The sequence below is a fragment of the Gobio gobio genome, assembly GCF_949357685.1.
Source record: "Gobio gobio genome assembly, chromosome: 21".
Lineage (NCBI taxonomy): Eukaryota > Metazoa > Chordata > Actinopteri > Cypriniformes > Gobionidae > Gobio > Gobio gobio.
Window position 1 is genome coordinate 10,180,597 of NC_137117.1, and position 8,120 is coordinate 10,188,716.

The following is an 8,120-nucleotide window of genomic DNA, read 5'->3' on the forward strand; positions in this document are numbered from 1 at the left end:
TCGTCGGGCGGTGGAAGGAATACTTCGAGGATCTCCTCAATCCCACCGACATGTCTTCCGTTGAGGAAGCAGTGGCTGGGGACTCAGAGGTGGACTCGTCCATCACCCGGGCTGAAGTCATCGAGGTGGTTAAAAAGCTCCTCGGTGGCAAGGCACCGGGGTTGGATGAGATCCGCCCTGAGTACCTCAAGTCTCTGGATGTTGTGGGGCTGTCTTGGCTGACACGCCTCTGCAGCATCGCATGGCGGTCGGGGACAGTACCTCTGGACTGGCAGACCGGGGTGGTGGTCCCTCTTTTCAAGAAGGGGGACCGGAGAGTGTGTTCCAACTATAGGGGGATCACACTTCTCAGCCTCCCCGGGAAAGTCTATGCCAGGGTACTGGAGAGGAGAATTCGGCCGATAGTGGAACCTCTGATTCAGGAGGAACAGTGTGGTTTTCGTCCCGGTCGTGGAACACTGGACCAGCTCTATACCCTTTCCAGGGTGCTGGGGGGTTCATGGGAGTTTGCCCAACCAGTCCACATGTGTTTTGTGGATTTGGAGAAGGCATTCGACTGTGTTCCTCGTGGCATCCTGTGGAGGGTGCTCTGGGAGTATGGGGTCGGCGGCCCCCTGCTTAGGGCTGTTCAGTCCCTGTACAACCAGAGCAGGAGCTTGGTCCGCATTGCCGGCAGTAAGTCAGACTTGTTCCCGGTGCATGTTGGACTCCGGCAGGGCTGCCCTTTGTCACCGGTTCTGTTCATAATTTTTATGGACAGAATTTCTAGGCGCAGCCTTGGGCCGGAGAGTGTCCGGTTTGGGAACCACACGATTTCGTCACTGCTTTTTGCAGATGATGTTGTCGTGTTGGCTTCCTCTAACCAGGACCTTCAGCATGCACTGGGACGGTTTGCGGCCGAGTGTGAAGCGGCTGGGATGAGAATCAGCACCTCCAAATCCGAGGCCATGGTTCTCAGTCGGAAAAGGGTGGCTTGCCAGCTTCAGGTGGGTGGAGAGTTCCTGCCTCAAGTGGAGGAGTTTAAGTATCTTGGGGTCTTGTTCACGAGTGAGGGGAGGATGGAACGGGAGATTGACAGACGGATCGGTGCAGCTTCTGCAGTAATGCGGTCGATGTACCGGTCTGTCGTGGTGAAGAAGGAGCTGAGCTGCAAGGCAAAGCTCTCGATTTACCGGTCAATCTACGTTCCTACCCTCACCTATGGTCATGAGCTGTGGGTCATGACCGAAAGGACAAGATCCCGGATACAGGCGGCCGAAATGAGCTTTCTCCGCAGGGTGGCTGGGCGCTCCCTTAGAGATAGGGTGAGGAGCTCAGTCACTCGGGAGGAACTCGGAGTAGAGCCGCTGCTCCTACACATCGAGAGGGACCAGCTGAGGTGGCTCGGGCATCTATTTCGGATGCCTCCTGGACGCCTTCCCAGGGAGGTGTTCCAGGCACGTCCCACCGGGAGGAGGCCCCGGGGAAGACCTAGGACACGCTGGAGGGACTATGTCTCCCGGCTGGCCTGGGAACGCCTCGGGGTTCCCCCGGAAGAGCTAGAGGAAGTGGCTAGGGAGAGGGAAGTCTGGGCGTCTCTGCTTAGACTGTTGCCCCCGCGACCCGGCCCCGGATAAGCGGAAGATGATGGATGGATGGATGGATGGATATTACAGAGGATTGCCGGGTGAACTATCTTACCTCTAAGTGAGTCACACATGTGCACTCATAATAAAACATGTAATTTTAGTGATAGTCACGGAAACTGCAACTTATAATAACAGTGGCAGGTCAGAAATCAGGTTTTCCCTCATGCATGGCTCAATGCTCCCGCTATGGAGTTCCCAGTATGGCCTGCCCTGGCAGAGAGATCTGCGGTAATCCCTACAAAACCCCGCATGGACAAGAATAAAATAATGATTTCAGAAGAATACAAGATAAATCAAAATTAATGTTTATTTCGCCAGGCAAAAGATCAAATAAAGGAATTTAAAAATCCAACATACACAACTGATCAGCATAGAAAACAATTCATAATTACCAAATAATAGTATCAAAATAGTTTCAAAATAGTTTCAAGGAGTCATACCTGGCAGTAGAGACACACCGCAACAGTGTGGGAAGTTCTGATTACAGATGCTTCCTTGAGCGGTTTTTCAATTCCCCTTAAATACTCACCCAGAACAAAAGAACAATAAACATTCAGCACCCAAATATTTATGCAGCTTTTGGTGGAACTTTTCTCGTGCCCAAATGGTCACACCTATTTTGGGGGGGATGACAGCAAATGTTTATCAATGAGCATCTCCCACACCAGGAGAACAAGCATTGTTTTCTTTATTTGAACCTGCTCTACTGATGTGGGACTGAAACCTCTTTACCATTCGCACCAACAGTATTTTTTATTGACCCTCAAGAAAAGGCCTGCAGGGTTTGAGATTTGCATGATTGTCTAAGCCCTGAGAAAGAGAGGGTGAAAAAGGTCAGGCCTCAGCAGGGAGAGGAGATAAGGTTGAAACAGGTGGTGTCCTGTTTTCTCTTGTAGATCTCCTCTTCAGATGAGTGGAGTTTTATTGTCTTATTGCACCTTAGATCTTGTGAGTTCATTTCCAGGTGAAATCCATTCTTACAAGAACTATTGCTGGATGTAACCAACAGAGACACAGGAGAACTATTGCTGGATGTAACCAACAGAGTCACAGGAGAACTATTGCTGGATGTAACCAACAGAGTCACAGGAGAACTTTTGCTGGATGTAACCAACAGAGTCACAGGTGATCTATTGCTGGACGGAACCAACATAGACACAGGAGAACTATTGCTGGGCAGAACCAGCAGAGACACAGGAGAACTATTGCTGGACGGAACCAATAGAGACCCAACAGAGACACAGGAGAACTATTGCTGGACGGAACCAATAGAGACCCAACAGAGACACAGGAGAACTATTGCTGGGCAGAACCAGCGGAGACACAGGATAACTATTGCTGGACGGAACCAACAGAGACCCAACAGAGACACAGGTGAACTATTGCTGGATGTAACCAACAGAGACACAGGAGAACTATTGCTTGATCGAAATCAACAGAGACACAGGATAACTATTTCTGAGTGTAATCAGTGGGGGGCAGGGAATCATCCTCTATAAACACACAAAAAAAAAAACTATTCACAGAGTCCAGCAGCAACTCACTCTCTGTGGCGGAAGTGTGGGTGGGGCTCCTATCCCTTCCCTCGTACTCCACGGTAACTCCCTCGAGGATACCAGGGATACAGACACTCGCACCTGGTCGGGCGCGTTTTGAGGCTCAGGCTCCGGGGCTATGGTTGGCTCAGTCAGGTTCTCTGGCTCTTGCATCGCTGCAGGCTCGGGCTCTCCGTCCGTGCAGCGTCCAAAGGAACAGACAGAACCTCAGGATATAAATACACGAGGCAAACAAAGGGAAGTAATCAGGACAGAATAACTAATCAATTAGTAACTAAGGAGAATAATGAGAACTCAAAAAGGTAGGCAAACGGGGAAATAACAGAAACAGAATATGAACGTGACAGTGTTTTGCCATTTTATTTTTTCTGGGTTCCATTGACAACGTTTGTCATGGTTTACTTAATTCATTGCTTGTGCTTTTTTGAACCTGATTCTGTTCCACAGAAGAAAACATACAGGTTTCAAATGAGGCAGAGTTCATGTTTTCTTCAGATTTTGTTATTTCAAAAGATCAAGAAAAAGTGATTTCTCATTTTGCGACGCCTGCAATTACATAAAGCAGTTTCTCCTCAGATGCCGCAACCTCAAAATCGGTGCATGTTGGAAACAATATGTGACATTTGGATTTTTTTGTTCAAATTGAACTTGAGTCAATTTAAGTTTTTCCCTGCCGCCTACACCAAAGTTCATCTCTAATGATTTTATTAATTTCTTCAGGCCTTGATAAAGAATTCTGCCCCTTGAGACTTTAATCTATATACATACACTGAATGATTTTCTTCCTTCCAGAACATCAAGAAAAATTTGTACATGACCTCTTCAGTAGGTTATCTGAGTAAATTAATTAAAACATGTATTATATATGACCTCAGCTTCTCAAAGTCAAACTATCATCTTACTGTCTAAATCAGCAAGTCATGGTCTCAACCTCTACTATCTGTCCTTAATGCTGAAATGTACTAATGTTACAGAAAAGCGTTTTGTGTGAATATATGTAAGCATTGTTGGGTGTGCATATTTGGTGGTGCATGCTACGTATTCATGATTTTAAATATAATAAAAGACCACTTTTGTTAATAAACAATACAAAATTAGGGATAATAAAAATCATGGTGATTGGAACACTTTTTTGGCATTGAGATGAAGTGTCTCAATCAATCTGAATTCACACCTACATATAAGCACAGAGCAAATGCAATGCAATTTATGCAAGAAATGTCATAAAAAGCACATTCCACCACACTAAACAAACTCTGGAAGGACTCTGGAAACTCACTGGCTTCTGAATTAAATGCACCAGCCAGAAGGTTTCTGAACAGCGGAGCGGAAGACGATGTGGATGGAATATCAGATAAGATATCACTCTGATTAACAAAACCTTTTAAAGGTTGAACAACACTTCCGTATTTAGAAGCAGGAATTTTAATTTCCCTGATCAGCAAACATGACATGGCTGCTGTCTTGTTATGCATGCTCAAAGTCAAGACCTTTCTGATTTACCAACTTTACTATCAGAATATCAAGTAGCTCAGATTTTCATGTCCACAATTGTGTTTCTTCAATTATCGTCACATCTCCACTTCTACACTATCATTACTTTTAGTTTTTTGTCTACCTACAATTTCCATCAGTAAAGAAACATGCATCATATCTAAAATTATGTATTTTGTTTAACGTGCATTATGCTGTGAATGACAGAATACAATTGTTAACAGTTTTGTCTTGCTAAGGCTAGTTTCATAGCCAGCACTTGATGTGTCCTATACTTAAAGTGTCATGAAACCGCCATGTAATAGCACTGGTCATTCACATCTCAGATTGAAAAAAGACTCAATAAATGGGCATGTAAAAGCTGTGGAAAAGTGGGAGTATAGAAAGTGGGAAGAGGGGAGACAACAATCAATAAAACAGACCTACAACACATATGGATATTAAGATTTGAGCAGATAAAAAAGTTATTTTTAGAGTTATTTTGGAAGATTATTAATTACATAACATTATTTTGTAAGTTAAAGGAGTTATATTTAGAATTCAGAAACTCTTGTTATTAGCGACACCGGTGACTTATTACTCGTGCACACATAACGTACAAAAGACTGAACGTGATTCAAGGCCATGATATACTCACTCTTTTTCATTCTTCGCTTAGAAGTAAAAAGAAGTTGGAAAAACCTTTGTAGCGATAAACTGTTAACGAACATCTCGATGTCATCCACACTGTTGAGAGTGACGTTTAGATGAATATGTAAATATGTGCTGCGCACTATCCTCTCAATAACAAAATAAACACAACAAAAACAACAAAGGTGAGAAAACAGCAGTAAAGAAAGCATCTGATCATAGTGATGTGGAAATGTTTGCATCAGCTCTGCAATTCACCGGCATCATGTCGACTGATGAGTCAATAAATTACACTGTTATGATAGTTTGATTATAAAGTATATTTGAGACTATAGATTGAATTAATCCCTTTTCTATGCATGACACATTGATATTACAGTACAGAAGTAATCTTTGGGCATTATCCTGAACATAAGCATTCATTTCATGTGTCATTGTTCAATCTTGTGTTACCCAGCACGTTTGAGCTTCAGCAAGAACCAATGAGGTTCATTCTCGTGTTACACAGCACGTTTGAGCTTCAGCAAGAACCAATGAGGTTCATTCTTGTGTTACGCAGCACGTTTGAGCTTCAGCAAGAACCAATGAGGTTCATTCTTGTGTTACACAGCACGTTTGAGCTTCAGCAAGAACCAATGAGGTTCATTCTCGTGTTACCCAGCACGTTTGAGCTTCAGCAAGAACCAATGAGGTTCATTCTTGTGTTACCCAGCACGTTTGAGCTTCAGCAAGAACCAATGAGGTTCATTCTTGTGTTACGCAGCACGTTTCAGCTTCAGCAAGAACCAATGAGGTTCATTCTTGTGTTACGCAGCACGTTTGAGCTTCAGCAAGAACCAATGAGGTTCATTCTTGTGTTACACAGCACGTTTGAGCTTCAGCAAGAACCAATGAGGTTCATTCTCGTGTTACCCAGCACGTTTGAGCTTCAGCAAGAACCAATGAGGTTCATTCTTGTGTTACGCAGCACGTTTCAGCTTCAGCAAGAACCAATGAGGTTCATTCTTGTGTTACGCAGCACGTTTGAGCTTCAGCAAGAACCAATGAGGTTCATTCTTGTGTTACACAGCACGTTTGAGCTTCAGCAAGAACCAATGAGGTTCATTCTCGTGTTACCCAGCACGTTTGAGCTTCAGCAAGAACCAATGAGGTTCATTCTTGTGTTACCCAGCACGTTTGAGCTTCAGCAAGAACCAATGAGGTTCATTCTTGTGTTACGCAGCACGTTTCAGCTTCAGCAAGAACCAATGAGGTTCATTCTTGTGTTACGCAGCACGTTTGAGCTTCAGCAAGAACCAATGAGGTTCATTCTTGTGTTACACAGCACGTTTGAGCTTCAGCAAGAACCAATGAGGTTCATTCTCGTGTTACCCAGCACGTTTGAGCTTCAGCAAGAACCAATGAGGTTCATTCTTGTGTTACGCAGCACGTTTGAGCTTCAGCAAGAACCAATGAGGTTCATTCTTGTGTTACGCAGCACGTTTCAGCTTCAGCAAGAACCAATGAGGTTCATTCTTGTGTTACTCAGCACGTTTGAGCTTCAGCAAGAACCAATGAGGTTCAATCTTGTGTTACGCAGCACGTTTGAGCTTCAGCAAGAACCAATGAGGTTCATTCTTGTGTTAAGCAGCACGTTTGAGCTTCAGCAAGAGCCAATGAGGTTCATTCTCGTGTTACGCAGCACGTTTGAGCTTCAGCAAGAACCAATGAGATTCATTCTAGTGTTACGCAGCACGTTTGAGCTTCAGCAAGAACCAATGAGGTTCAATCTTGTGTTACCCAGCACGTTTGATCTTCAGGAAAAACCAATGAGGTTCATTCTAGTGTTACGCAGCACGTTTGAGCTTCAGCAAGAACCAATGAGATTCATTCTAGTGTTACGCAGCACGTTTGATCTTCAGCGAGAACCAATGAGGTTCAATCTTGTGTTACCCAGCACGTTTGATCTTCAGGAAAAACCAATGAGGTTCATTCTAGTGTTACGCAGCACGTTTGAGCTTCAGCAAGAACCAATGATTTTCATTCTCGTGTTACGCAGCACGTTTGAGCTTCAGCATGAACCAATGAGGTTCAATCTTGTGTTACGCAGCACGTTTGAGCTTCAGCGAGAACCAATGAGGTTCAATCTTGTGTTACGCAGCACGTTTGAGCTTCAGCAAGAACCAATGAGGTTCATTCTCGTGTTACGCAGCACGTTTGAGCTTCAGCAAGAACCAATGAGGTTCATTCTTGTGTTAAGCAGCACGTTTAAGCTTCAGCAAGAACCAATGAGGTTCATTCTCGTGTTACACAGCACGTTTGATCTTCAGCAAGAGCCAATGAGGGTTATTCTCGTGTTACGCAGCACGTTTAAGCTTCAGCAAGAACCAATGAGGTTCATTCTCGTGTTACACAGCACGTTTGATCTTCAGCAAGAGCCAATGAGGTTCATTCTCGTGTTACGCAGCACGTTTGAGCTTCAGCAAGAACCAATGAGGTTCATTCTCGTGTTACGCAGCATGTTTGAGCTTCAGCAAGAACCAATGAGGTTCATTCTTGTGTTAAGCAGCACGTTTGAGCTTCAGCAAGAGCCAATGAGGTTCATTCTCGTGTTACGCAGCATGTTTGAGCTTCAGCAAGAACCAATAAGGTTCATTCTCGTGTTACGCAGCACGTTTGAGCTTCAGCAAGAACCAGTGAGGTTCAATCTTGTGTTACGCAGCACATTTGAGCTTCAGCGAGAACCAATGAGGTTCAATCTTGTGTTACGCAGCACGTTTGAGCTTCAGCAAGAACCAATGAGGTTCATTCTCGTGTTACGCAGCATGTTTGA